We start from the raw sequence: 14,984 nt of genomic DNA, 5'->3' as shown, positions 1-14,984 counted from the left end.
GATGTGAGAATTAAACATTAATGCACGGAAAAAACCCCATGTAACACCATATGGCCTGTTGTAAGCAGTCAAATACTAGTTCTTATTTTCTCATTTAACACGCTCATTTTACAAATAAAGGAAGAAAGGCTCTAATACTTTGAAAGGCATTAATGCCTAATGTAAAAAGAACAAATTTGGTGTCAATCAACTGAGTTTAAATTCAGCTCCTCCCTTTACTAGCTATATGGCTATTATCTCAAATAATACAAAATATAAAATTAGGGAAATAATTACATATTCTTACCAGATGATTTGTAAGTAGTATCTAGGAAGATAATTAGGGTATCCTTGTTTTTATTTTTGGGATATTTTTCATTCTTCTGTGGGATTTCCTCCATGACCCAAGAAGAGAGATCTGCTTTTAATTTTCAGAAGTTTTATTAGTCGTTGTTACTATTATTACCTGCAGACTGATAAGAGAATGCATCCTATCTTTGCTACTTTTTGATTAAATTTTTCTTTGTGGCCTATGATATTTTTACTTTTTATAAATAATAATCAATGGATGTTTGAAAGGAGATTGTGCTCTGTTTTTCTTTTTCAAGATACAGAGCTTAGTATAAACTATTAGATGTTTCTTAGTTATGTTTTTTCAATTTTACGTATTTATGTCCCTTTAATTATCATGGGTAGAGAGACAAAATTAATGCATTTGTCTTTTTTTCCTTATATGTTCTCTGCAGTTTGCTATATGCCTATTGATATGGTGGCATAGATGTTCATTGTGAACTGCAATTTATAACAATAGAAAAATACCCTTCTTCAATTTGTCTGCTTTGTGTCCTGACTTAATGTTTGCCTGATAAAAGATTTCAATCCTAGATTTCTTTTTGGGTGAATCTTTTGTGTACTTTGACATCTTGGTTTTCCCTTTTCTAAATTGTATTGTTAATGTATATTTTTTGTAGAGGCTGGAGTTGAGTTTTACTCTAGGCAAACATATAAGGGAGTCTTTTATTTATTGTGTGATAGTTTGATCTTAGTTCTAGCATGTTATTTTATGTCCTATTGCATTCTTAACTTAGGTTTCTGTTTTTCTATTTATAGTTATAATTCTGTTCTGATGTTCAACTTTGTCACTTTAATTTTATAGAATATTATTAATCTCCTATTTTTAGATAACTCTTATCTGACCATTGATAAAAATTAATATATTTATCCTTCTTTGTCTACTACAGGTTAAGGGATCAAAGAACTGACTTTCCTTTCACCCTGTTTCCCCATTCCCCCTCTCATATTTTGTTATGCTATTTTTGAAATGCCAGTGGATAAAAAATATTCACATTCTGCTCTGAAAAATTCTAGACCCCATGTTTCTTTCAATCATGTTAATGCAGTTAAAAGATTTATCTGTCTTCACAGAGTTGTCACCTTTCACAAATAAAAATAGATAATTACTCAAATTTGAGTTTCAAATAAATATAGGATAAAATTTTAAGGATAAGAATGTTTCATGAAATATTAAGAATATTAAGTATATTATATTTTCTGGTCATCCCATGCAGAGTTCCTTCACCAAAGATTTTTAGTCATTTCTGGATTGTTTGGGGTTTGGCTTCTAGAAGATCCCTGAAGAATGACTCAGCAATAGTGTGCAAGTTCAAATTGTGTGCCTGGTAACTTTGTACTCAGAAAACAGGTCAGCTGTGTAAAAACATTTTTCTTAACATTTCAGGTTTAAAAAAAAATTGTAGATGTTTTCTCACTATGCTGTGATATGTGGATGGTGCTGGATAACTAAGACCAGTCACATTTTTCCTTCTCTCATAAGACAGTCTTTTTCCTTTCTCCATTGGCCATTCTGTGTCATTTGTACCTAGAACAAAATGTAAATTCAAATGTCTTTTAATTTTTAAAGTCATATCTTCTTTTGTTTCCAAAAATTTTTCTTATATTTTTTTATTTTTCTTCTGTTCCATTATTTTGATTTTCTTTTTTAGAGAGATCAACCAACTTATAATACATTTCCTTATTTTCAATGCCTGTCATTTTAATTCATTTTTTCTCTTTAAAAATTTGTATTTATTTTAACTATTTCTATTTCCTATTTTTTCAATTTCTGTACTTTGTTCCTCAATATTATTTGAGTCATTTATGTTCTTTCCCATAATCTTTTCAGATTTACTTTATTTCTATGATGTTTTAATATTTTTCTTTCATTTTTACTGAACCCCCCAGCTCAACTTTTAGATCTCTCTAGATTGTTTTGTCATTTATTCCCTGAACTTCTGGCCTTCTGCCTTGTGTTCTTGATTCATTGAAGCAACTACTCTTTTTAACTCATGGTGAAAATATATGATCACAATTTTTATCTTCTCCCTAGTAACAATTTTTTTTGTTAGGAATTTTTCATTTTCTGTAAATATTTTCTGCTTCTTTTACTCCTTTAAAATCTTTTTTTTGTGCATATCTTATTAATGGTATTTTTTTAAATTAATTATAATGGAAGGAACAATATTTTCATAGGCCAACTATTGTTCAAGTGAAGTGTTAAGGCTGGGTTCCAGGCTAATTGCAATTTTTCTTGTAACACTGAGTTTCTTCTGTATAAGTTTAATTATTCTTTACTTTTCCCCATTCAAAGAGTTAGGCAACTTCATGGGATTTTTTTTATTGTTGTTGTTTTTCTGTTGTTGCTGTTTGTTTAATTGCTTTTTCACTTTATTTCGCTTTATATTTTTAGGTGGCAAGATTTCCATTTCTTCTGCAATCACTATGACAAACTAGTTAACTGGTTTCTACAAGATGATTTATCTATTAATTCTTTATTTAGCCTTACTTTTTCTGTTCCTCAGACCTAAACTAAATCCAGTACTCCCTTGCTACCAGGTGGTATAGTCCTGTTCTCACTTTTTGAAAAGAGAATTCTGAGTGTTTCTCCAGGAGTGGCCATCACTTTTTAAAAGTTCATTTTTGCTTCCTCTTTCTGAGATGCTTCATGCTCCATTCATATTCTCTGATATATTATCTTTTCCTTACACCTTTTCCTACTCTATCCCTGTTGCTTTTGACCACATATCTACCTAAGGAAGGGGGGTGGTGGGATCCCTGGGTGGCTCAGCGGTTTAACGCCTGCCTTTGACCCAGGGCGTGATCCTGGAGTCCCAGGATCGAGTCCCACATCAGGCTCCCTGCATGGAGCCTGCTTCTCCCTCTGCCTGTGTCTCTGCCTCTCTCTCTCTCAGTCTGTGTCTCTCATGAATAAATAAAATAAAATTTAAAAAAAGGAAGGAGGGTGGTGATTACTGGTATCCCAGTTTTATCAAAGATACAAAAAATTTTTGTTATTGTTGATGTTGTTCCCCTGTTGATTTTCAGATGACTTCCTGGAAATCCTTTTTTGATGCTAAATGTTTAAAACTATATATTCACTGTTGTACCTTTTAGCAAAAACTCATTCAGTGAAGAAAAATAAACACTAACTCAATAAGATTTGTCTTTAAAAAGTGTGATTTTTCCCCTTGTTTAAGCAAACTGGATTAAAGTCAAAGATGTATAAGAAAAATCATTATGCTTAAAGCTAAAAGTTAATTTTCTTGAGAAATAAAACAAAACAAAACAAATTACCTCATTGGAAACTATTCAAGGAAGCCAAGTAACATTGTTCGGGTTTGGAAGAGCTTTTCTGTATCTAATTAGTGTTTCTGCTATCTTCTTTGCTGCTTTCAAGGAAACATTTTGATTTTGTTAGCTTGAATGGCATTTACAACTGATTATTGAAGTCCCCTGGGATTATTTGTCTCATGATAACTCTTATTACTTCTCTAATGATAAGTCCATCCAGTATTCTGTACTCCTACTGTACTCCTATTGCTTATTGTAATTATTTCTATGCTAAGGTTGCTTGGCATAAAAACATCAGGGAAAATTTGCAGCCTTAAATTAGGGACCAGAACAACACTTACTGTGCATTTTCACAATCACTATTTGACATAACATTCAGGGAACAGTAGAGTCAATGTAAAAAAAAAATCCCTACATTGTTTTTTCAGCTTCTCTGAAGTCCATCAATGAATAGTATTACTCTTCATTAGTGTCAGATAGAGTTCTATGCAATGAGATTTTAGTAAGACATACCAAGTTAGTTCAGTAAAATAGGGTCAAGATGAAGTCTTTTCTCAAATGAACTTAGAAAAATATTCACAATTAAAACTCAGTGTCTACTTTTTTTTTTCCTGATCTGAAGAAAAACCTGTAAGTAGTTTGTAATGAACTTCACCAATCTGAACACAGCAAGATTTTTAAGGTTGGGTTGTAATTTCTGTCTGGATCTTATACTCTGTTACATTACCAATGCTCTGAGTTTTTTCCTTCATAAGCATAATCATTCAATTAAATTAAATAATTTGTTTATTGTAGAGTACAGAGTCTTCGACCATCAAGATCATTTTAAAGGGAAAAATAGCATTGTCAGCATTTACTACCAGTAAAAAGCGTAAAAAAAGGCTATGTTTGTTTTTAAGCTTAAAAAGTGTGATTATCTCACACGGATAAGAATTTGAGAGTAGGAGTGTCAACATAGGGCAATCTGCAATTGTAAAAGTTATACTTCAAAATAGGAAAATAAAAATAAAAATAAATTATTAACACATTTATTGAAAAGGCAGTGCCTTCATGACTCACCAAACTAAGTTTAAATGAGGAATATAGAAATAGGGTTAGGAACCACAATCTCCTAACTTTTGAGGGAATACAGTATCACATGCAATTTATCTCTAACTTTAGATCTCCTCTTGGATATTATCATTAGGCACTATTACTTGCCCATTATTGTAGATAAATAATAATACAAAAAAGGTGTTCATGGTTAGAACCCAGAATGATTGAGGCATATTAATCTCTATCTGCTTTCATTAATTTTGGAAAACAAAATATTTATTTGGCACTGAGCATCTGTTTAATATATTGTTGTGAGAATCCCTGGGTGGCTCAGCAGTTTGGAGCCTGCCTTCCGCCCAGGGCGTGATCCTGGAGACCCGGGGTCGAGTCCCACATCGAGCTCCCTGCGTGGAGCCTGCTTCTCCCTCTGCCTGTGTCTCTGCCTCTCTCTCTCTCTCTCTCTATGAATGATAAATAAATAAATCTTTAATATATATGATATATATTATATATACATATAATATATATATAGTTGTAAGATGGCCAACCACATGTTCTTTCCGTGTCTATTATCAGATAATTGTTATTATATGGTTAAGAGTAAATGAACAAGGGACTCTGTTGTGGTCAAATTCTATCATCAAAGATTCTTAGTCATAGTGAGAGAGCTTAGATACTCAGAACTTCCTGAAGCAAAGCTTTTCCTTAAAGATGATCTCCCACTATGATTTCATACTTACCTGTGGAACAGACTTTGGTAAGTTTTGGATTCACTCACTCATATCAACCTCAATGCCAGATACAACTCTACCAGCAGCGACTTTCAAGGTCACTTCTAGAAGCTGAAAAATCTACATGCTGACCTTTTCACAAAGTTAAATCTCATTTTGTTCATTCAGATCTATCAAATTAATAATTATAACTCATTTCGTAGAACTATTTCTTGAGATGTGTTTAATATTTTTAAAAAAAATTAATAGCACTTTATTACTAAATTGAAAGGATTTGGGTAAATTGTCACTAAATTGTACCCCTTAAAACAAATAGACTATAAAGTGGGACATAGCTATTTTCTAACATATATAATTTTATGAAGTATAAACATTTGTACAATTTGATTACTATGGTACCTTTGGATAAGTTCATGTGAAAAACAAATTAATATTTCTTATTCTATAACCAAATAGCTATAGGCTTTCTTGAATATGATTTGAGGTAAAAACAAGCAAGTAAAATTTACTAAAAACATAATATCAAGATATAGTAAGTTGAAATAAACAGAAGACAACCAATCAGTGAGCTCAGTCCATTATCAAAGCGCCTTCTAAACAGTTTTTAGGATTGTGAGTTCATATAGATTATAATGCAAATTGCCATGTTATATCAATAGCAAATCTGTTTTATAAAACTTTCTGAAGCCGGGGTACTTCCAAAAGCAGAGGGTAAAATGACCATTTAAGAAGTGTTTGTTTTGAAGCATTTTTACTAGGTGAAGTAGCAACACTGAAGTGAATGTCATTTACACATAGTATGCATGTGTGTTTGATTAGTTATGTTTAATAGAAAATGTGGCCTTCATGGCAAAGAGCTCTTCAGGCTTCTTTTATAAAAAAAGGCGACATGAAGAGGACAATATTAAACAAAGAACTGTTCAAGTTTCTAGCCTTTGGAGGAAGAACACATAAATCTTTCCTCTCAAACCAGTGATGTTGTATTAATTTACAGTAACTGTTTTCCAATTCAAAATCTACTTTGGGGAAACCTTTTAGGAAATTATCTTGCCTAGCTGAAAAGATGAGATCTCTAATAACTAGCCATTGTGTCTAAAGAAAGTTGATTTACAGACCCATTTTTTTTTCCCTGAAGGAAAGATTATCCCCAAGGGTTTATGTGTGTGTGTGCATGTGTGTGTGCATGTGCGTGCGTGCGTGTGTGTGTGTATGAGAGAGAGAGAGAGAGAGATTGTGTTTATATGGATTCTCTGGAAAAGAATCTTATTCATACTGGATATTTATATACACTCATAATGGTTGGGTGATGTCAGCCAAAACTTCTTCACTTACTGACATTTAGTCAAGTATTATAAACTGCTGCTCACTATTGCATTGTACATGTATTGAAATAAAAATAAAAGATAATTTAAAGATATTCATCCAATGCTTCAAGTGTAGATGTGATCCACTCCTTGGAAATCATTTGCATTATTTTCTTCACATAAAAGGAGTGACAATGGTGATTGTGGTTCAAGAGTTTGCATGTACAGCAATAACTTGTGGATAATCATGGTTTGTAGTTCTTGTTCTTCTGAACTTCCGGGAATTCAGAAATACCATAAAAATCATTCTGTAAGGTTATACTCTGTGAAAACACAGACCAGAATAAAACAAAAGATTTGTCATCTCAAAAACGATTCTCTTGATCTAGGGACTTTTTTCTTATTGAAATGTGAAATGTGACTTCCATAGTTACTTTTTTTTGACTTTGGCAAGGATAACCTAGTTCACATTTCCATCTATTGAGGACCAAAGCCTCTGTGTAAATGATGTGAGAAATATTCTCTGGCATTTATAGCACCAAAATAAAAAGCAAACAATTTGCTGCTACACACTAGGGAATGAGATGGCATATACTCTAAGGAAATTGAACTTTCATTTATATAGGGGAATTCCAGGGTGGATTTTGCTTCAGTATGCATAATTTTAAAAGAAATGTGTTCACTTCTTATATTCAGATGTGTCTTTGTAATTGGAGGCCACTTGAAATACACTACTCAATCTCCCAGAAATTAATTCCAATAACACTAGGTAATGAAGATACCTTACTTTTGTATAGTGCTTTAGAATACACATGGGTGCTGTCACATTTATAACTTTATATTTAGGACTAAACTGAGTTTAGGAAGGATAATTCTCATATGCATTTGAAAAGTGGTTAAGCATGCCCAGCTAGGCTCTGTAACTGTTAAATCCAGTAGCTAGAGAGGTTTATGTTCTAAAAAAAACAAAAAAACAAAAAAAAACATGGTTCTTTTGTAAGAGTAGAAAAGAAAAACCCCGACATTTGGAGCTGTGCCTCTAGAGCCAGTAACCTTAATGACAAGTCATTCCTCAAGTGCTTGGGAGTTTTCTAGAATGTCAATTTAATTTTCCTTGATATCAATTAACAGAATTATTTCTTGAACCTTGTCCTACCACAAGAATATTTTCATATCGTGGCCTTACCTCTAAATTATTTTGATATATTTTAGTTGCAAGTCTCTCTTGTGCTAAAACACCTACTGCATCTGAAGTGTAAAAATAACATTATAAGAAATTTTGAAAGAAACATTTGAGAAAGCTCTCAGTTGCTGGCATTGGAGAATATATTAAAAAGACAGGGGGATCCCTGGGTGGCTTAGTGGTTTAGTGCCTGCCTTTGGCCCAGGGAGCCATCCTGGAGTCCCGGGATCGAGTCCCACCTTGGGCTCCCGGCATGGAGCCTGCTTCTCCCTCCTTCTGTGTCTTTGCCTCTCTCTCTCTCTCTCTATGTCTATCATAAATAAATAAATAAATAAATAAATAAATAAATAAATAAATCTAAAAAAAAAAAAAGACAATGAAATTCTATCTTTACCCTCCATAATGAAAAAATAAGTCTGATGGTATTAATTTTGGAAAGGTTGTGGAGACACGGGTACCTCAATATATGCTCGCTAAGAGTACAGAGTAGTGAGCTCTGAACAGTAATTGCCAGTATCTAGAAAATACATGGGCATATACGTAGATTTTGCCCCAGAAATCCCATACTAGAAACTCTTGCCTACAAGAACAAGGTTTAGATTTGGATTTATCTCAGTGGTGTTTACAGTAGGAAAACCATTGAAACAATGCTTATGTTTATATTGCTATCATTTTATTTGATAGCATGTTTCTCAGTTGAATGGAAATATATCTACATAACAATTTGAGGAAAAATAAAAAAAACATGTGACAGAGAATATGATATAAGTTATGTAAATTTAAAGCACTTACAAGACATATACACATTTATATATACATGTACACATCTGTGCATATGCATATGCACAGGTGTATATAAATAGGTATATATAAATAGGTATGTGTGTATATATACCTATATATATATAGGTATATATAGGTATATATATATACAGTTGACTCTTGAACAATGCAGGCATTAGGGTCACTGATCTCCATACAGTTAAAAATCTGCATATAACTTGACTCGCCCAAAACTTAATCATTAATAGCCTACTGTTGACTGGAGATTCTATTGATAATGTGAGTAGTCAGCTAACATAAATTTTTTGTGTTATATGTATTATATACTATATTCTTACATTCACACTGTTGGATGAAGTTCTATTTTTTTAGTATTTAGTGGTGGATAAATCCCTTGAATCCCCTCTTGGTTTCATGCTCTTTGTGCAGAGATCTTATATTTAATGTTTCTCTCATGTCCTCAGAACATTTACCAATGGGCATATAGAAAGCACTTAAAAAAATATTTGTTGATGGAGGGTGTTATGCTGAGTGAAGTAAGTCAATTGGAGAAGGACAAACATTATATGTTCTCATTCATTTGGGGAATATAAATAATAGTGAAAGGGAATAGAAGGGAAGGGAGAAGAAATGGGTAGGAAATATCAGAAAGGGAGACAGAACATAAAGACTCCTAACTCTGGGAAACAAACTAGGGATGGTGGAAGGAGAGGAGGGCGGGGGGTGGGGGTGACTGGGTGACGGGCACTGAGGGGGGCACTTGACGGGATGAGCACTGGGTGTTATTATGTATGTTGGCAAATTGAACACCAATAAAAACTAAATTTATAAAAAAAATTTCAGGGTTGAACTATTCCAGAGTTTGTTTTCATACCCAAGTCGTTTTGATATAACTTAACAAAATGCACTGAGATACTGGGAGCTTCCCATGGCACTTTCTTCTCTTTACTTCTAATTGTGCTAATATTTTATGTTTCTCTGATTACCATTGTAAGAACAGAAAACTGTGGTAGAGACAGTTGATTAGTCATCTCTTGTACGATCTCCTTGCCTTGTGTGTGGATCCTGCGAAAACTTCTAGCCAATAAACTATGGCACAGGTGGTAGGATATCACTTCCATGATTGTTTATGTTATATGACAAGAAGAAAATATTTGTAGATGTTATTAAGGTCCTTAATCAGTTGACTTTGAATGAAGAGACTTTTTGGGGGGTGAGTCTGACTTAATCAGATAATAAGCCTTTTGAAAAAGCATCTGGATATCAGAGAATCTTTTTCCTGTTGAAAAGCAAGTAGCCATGGGTTTTTCAGTTGCAAGGGACCACTGGAAAAAGCTTTTGATGAGAATTTAGTCCTAGCTGACATTTTGTTGCATCCTTATGACATGCTTAGTAAAGGATCCAGAGAAGATATATCTGGACTCCCGACTTAAGGAAGCTGTGAGATAATAAATATGTTCTATTGTAGGCTGTGAAGTTTGTAGTAATTTCTCTTATAGCAACTAAAAACTAATTAGATATCTACAACGAACATCTATTTTTTTTTTTTTTGAGAAATATCTGAGTGGACTCTAAACCACACACACACACACACACACACACACACACACAAATTAATCTGTGATCACAAAACAAGCCAAGTGTAAAATGGTTTGACTATAGAAGGTAATTGTTTGATTGTTTATCACATAAAATAGTGAGTCATAGTAATAGGAGGGCTTTGCTCAGAGTCACTTACGACCCCTGAGGGCCAATGGCTCTGTCTCCAGCCTCTGGCTTGCAAGATTTCCCTTGGAGTTCCCCTCCATTAGACAGAAAGGGCAAGGGAACAAGGAGGATTGTATGGGAAAGATTTTATGGAACACATTTCATTTCTCCTCATATCTCATTGATCAGCATGTAAGCCTATGACTGGCCATACAAAAAGGGCTGAGGAATATAATTCAACTGTGTGCTCAGAGGAAAAAGAGACTGTAGATTTTAATGAACGACTAGCCTGTTAAAACACTGGACAAGGTAATAATTAAAGCCACTATAAACATATGAAGACATCTAGGTTCAAAATATATCAGTAACTTAGCCGAGACCAACTAAATAAATAGTAGGGATAGAATTTGAGAATTACTTATGTTTAAAGAAGATGCTCTTGATACTAAAACACATAGCCTAAGAGAACATGATGTCACAGATGCACTTTCACTCTTTTTCTTCCCAAAGATACTCTTTCTAGATGTCCACAATTCATATTATGCTATATTCTCTTCTCATATTTTACTCTTCTCTTTAAAGGTGAGGCATAATATTTATATAGGTAGACATAATATGATCAATATAATATTTTATAAACAAATAACCTTTTGTTTAATTTGATATAAGAAATTCTCCAGGTATCTTTTGATAATTCATTAATACACTCAACACATAAATTTGTTCAATAAAAGGGTGTGAGGCACTGGGACATGCACATGTATGATGTATCACATTTACCCATGAGAAGATAACCCATAAGGAAGTCACCATTGTTCTGATTTTTTTTTTTCAGGAAACAGATCAGTAGTAGACAATATTTTTTAACTTGCAAAGTTAACATGTCTTTTTTTTTTTAAGTTAACATATCTTGTAGGTAACTGAGTTGAGCCCAGAACTTAAGACTCCTGATTCCCAAGTTATTTTCTCCTGGTGACTATATAGAGTTCATGTTTTATAAGGAGATGCACCATCTCTTAAATAGCACCTTAGCTACCTTCAATTTTAATTCTTAAATATATTTCAATATGACAAAGTCCAGGGATTAATTTTACATACATTAAAGTGAAATACTACTTTGCAGACATCTCTACTGGTATTGTTTATGAATACATTTATGTTACTACAGGACAATATTATTTACAGAAATGATACTATAAAGTAAAATTTTAAATGTGGAACTGATACCTGGTTTGATATTTATATAGCTCACTTTTAAAATCACTGCAATAGGAAGAAACAAGTTTATACTTTGCCATTTGACACCTAGATACCTTGGAAAATAAAATATTCTGAGTTTTAGTGTTCTTAATATTAAATGGGACTCATAATTCCTTGACAGCATTGTTGGGAAATAATATTGAAATAATACTTACTGGTGGCTTGCACAAAGTTTATTTATTTATTTTTAAAGATTTCATTTATTTACTTGACAGAGAGAGACAGCATCCGAACAGGGCTCAGGGGCAGAGGGAGAGGGAGAAGCAGGCTCGCAGCTAAACAGGGAGCCTCACATGGGTCTTGAACCTAGGACTCCAGGATCACAACCTGTGCCAAAGCCTGATTCTTAATCAACTGAACCACCCAGGTGCCCCTGCTTACACAGAGTTTAAATATTAGTTTCTCCATCTCTACAGTTGGCAGTGCTGTAAGAAGGAAACAATTGTTTTTCTGCCTCTTTGGGATCCTGGTATTTCAAAAGAAAAGCTCCCTTCTATGTTTTAAAATCATGCCTCAGTCTAAACAATTCTACTGATAGGAAATGGCTTAAGATGAAAATTATTCAGAGACTGGTGGCAACAATGAAAATGAAGGGGAAAAAAAAATCCTTGATAGTGATTGGAAAATGAGTACATTTAGTTTTACCTTTTTTGTGATTTTCTTAATTTGGGGTAAGTTTGGAAGAGTGGGAAGGGAAGGAAAATGTCTAAAAAGATGTAAAATGTTATAAAGGGAGTGTGAAAAGAGGAGATAAGTCTATTGCATGTATTGCATATCAGTGTGCATCCATTCATAATATGCATTTTATATTTATTTACCTCATGAAAGTTTCATGATGACTTAAAAAGTTTTAGTATAGACTAAAATGAGTAGTTAAGAAAGAATAAGACAGAGTGATAAGAAGATTGGGAAAACAATAGTTAAATCCAATAGTAAATTTAGTATAGAGAATGATTGCAGATAAGCTTTAAAAACTAAGTGTACTAGAAACAAGCTAAAATTATGCTCCAACTTTTTAGTCACTAGCACAAAAGTGATCAGTTATCATAAAAGCTCCCTCCTCTCACCAAATTTACAATGCAGGAAGAAAGCAAGACTATAGGTAGACATAGTAAATGGATTGTCACAGAAAGAAGTTGGTGAATCTTTAACAATTTGGGGAAAAATGCAAAACTCTAATTTTGAATTATTTTTCTATTGCTGCCGGAACAAATTACTTCAATTTCAGTGGCTAAATTATATAAATGAATTAATAAATCAGTTCTGGAGGTGATAAGTATAACATGGGTCTCACCAATTTAAGACTGAAGTGTTGGTACTTCTTTCTGGAGATTCTAGGAGAGAACCTGTATCTTGCCTTTTCCAATTTCTAGAGGGTGCCTGCATGCTTTGGCCCATGCCCCCCTTCCTCTTCAGATCAAACAGTGCAAGCCAGCTCCTCTTCTCATTCCATCTTTCTGATCTTTTTGTCTTTAAGCTTTTCTCTTTAACCAAAGTCAGGGTGGATTCTTCACTTTTAAGAATTAGATTGGACCCACTGTGGTAAAACAGGATAAGCTCTCCATCTCACGATTGTATCCTTAATGAAATCTGCAAAATCTTTTGCCATGTGAGATAATATATTCATAAGTCAAGGAATAAGGACACAAACATTTTTGGGGCCATTATTCTGCCTACCACAAAAAATATGAGTATCACCTTGTCATCATGTCATTGATTGTAAATGATTCAGAAAAGTATAAAAAAAGATTTTAGTCTTTTATAAATAACTATAAATAATTGAAAATGCCAAAGACCCATCAGATATGATACCCAAATAACTGGATTTTTAAATTACTTACAATACAAATAGAAGTGTGGCAAAAGCACTTTCATTTCAGGTGTCATAGAGTTGTACTATTTTATTACTTACAAACATAATTTTTTATAAAAGGAAGCTATATCTGTTGAATGTGAGCTAGATGAACATACAAAATATTTTGTAAAATAGAGATGCATAGTGAACTAGATTTAAAATATATATACTTACACCATATAAATGCAAGGAGAAATACCTTATAAGATAACATAAAATGCAAGAAACTAGAGATATATTGTCCTTTAAAAGGGAATTTGATGTCTAGGATGATATGAGGTTAAAGTTTTCAGTAAGATTATCTGTAAATTGAGAATTGGGCACCTCTTTTGTAATGCTCCTGGAAGCTTACTTCAGGTAGTTCAAGCTTTTTCAATCAAGGGAGAAATTAACACATGAGACAATGAGACACTTTGTTTTTTGGGTAAGCTATCTAGTATCTACTATTTTTTCTCAGAATCTAATTATTTGTAGCATTATAATGAAATCACGTAAGAACTCTAATGGCTTATTCTTCTCATTTATTTTAATTCTTTGCTATATTTGAATACCATTTTCATTTTATTACAAATTATAGACTTTATAGCATATCAGATGCATCTATTTTTTAGAATTTCCAGATAAAGTTTTGAAAGTTCAGTAAAGCAGAATTACCTGAAAGGAAAATCCTTTAATTGATCAGTGGTCCACCTGGGTAAACAGATTTACTTATATGAACTTGCTCCAAGAATGAGCCACAAGAGAATGTTTTGGCAAGAAATGAGGCTTGCCTCTGATTTCCGATAAAGATTTGAGTTGAAACAGTGTGTGTTCACTTAATCTTGTTAAATGTAGCACAAAACACTAAGTGTATTAGAGCGTGTATTTAAATGATAACAAACCCTGCTGTTAAAGCTAATAGGAAACAGTTCTTTTCTCATTGAGTTTCCACATTCAAGCATTCTTTTAGATATCATCATTTACTCTGACTTCTTATGGTTGACTACAATATGCTTTTGAGATGCATTTTTAAACTTTTGTCTTTCCTTATTGCTAAGCAACAGTTTCCGTTTTTGTTAAAGTGATAAAATTTGGGGGCAGCACTCTATTCAGAGGAATATCTATTAATGTGTAGTGCACAAATATTTAAACTTAATTAGGTCATTATGATTGAAAAATAATAGCTGAATTTAATGATGATGCTAATAATAGGCATTCCAATATTGAGACTTTTTCTATTAAGGATTATTTTCTGTATTTAAGTTAATCATCACATCTCAAGCTTGTTATGCCTCAATTAAAAAACAAAAATTAAACTGGCTTTGTTCTTGTGTGCATACCTTACTAAGATGGATTTGTTTTGGAGGAGCAGGAACAGGGGATTGAGGAGGGTGGTCCTGCAGAAGAGTAGTGGAATTCTTAAAGTCTTCATCATTTTCCTCTAGGAGACTTTAGATTCACTCTGCCTTAAGGCAGGGTGATGACCTCTCAGGATCCCTTCCAGCCTCAAGCACCTGTGAAGTAAAAAAGCATTTATAAAA

General features: G+C 33.1%; 1 protein-coding gene and 1 long non-coding RNA gene across 11 annotated transcripts in view; one reads left to right on the top strand and one right to left on the bottom strand.

Moving 5' to 3' along the window:
- ROBO2 (roundabout guidance receptor 2) overlaps window positions 1–14,984 on the top strand; it is a 1,635,491-nt gene that overhangs the window by 203,028 nt on the left and 1,417,479 nt on the right. The window lies entirely within an intron of this gene.
- Window positions 1–14,984, bottom strand: part of LOC140621464 (uncharacterized) — an 82,519-nt gene that overhangs the window by 51,801 nt on the left and 15,734 nt on the right. For 4 of the 10 annotated variants that reach the window (XR_012021177.1, XR_012021179.1, XR_012021175.1 and 1 more), the window contains exon 4: window positions 14,784–14,957. This is a non-coding gene — a long non-coding RNA (uncharacterized lncRNA). Of the gene's footprint in view, window positions 1–3,609; window positions 3,702–4,906; window positions 5,103–5,129; window positions 7,000–7,862; window positions 7,925–12,821; window positions 13,209–14,652; window positions 14,958–14,984 lie in introns of those variants that run through there. The other 6 variants (XR_012021171.1, XR_012021178.1, XR_012021172.1 and 3 more) reach the window with 6 other exon arrangements.

The sequence above is a fragment of the Canis lupus genome, chromosome 30 (assembly GCF_048164855.1).
Source record: "Canis lupus baileyi chromosome 30, mCanLup2.hap1, whole genome shotgun sequence".
Taxonomy (NCBI): domain Eukaryota; kingdom Metazoa; phylum Chordata; class Mammalia; order Carnivora; family Canidae; genus Canis; species Canis lupus.
This window is presented reverse-complemented; position numbering and strand designations above follow the sequence as displayed.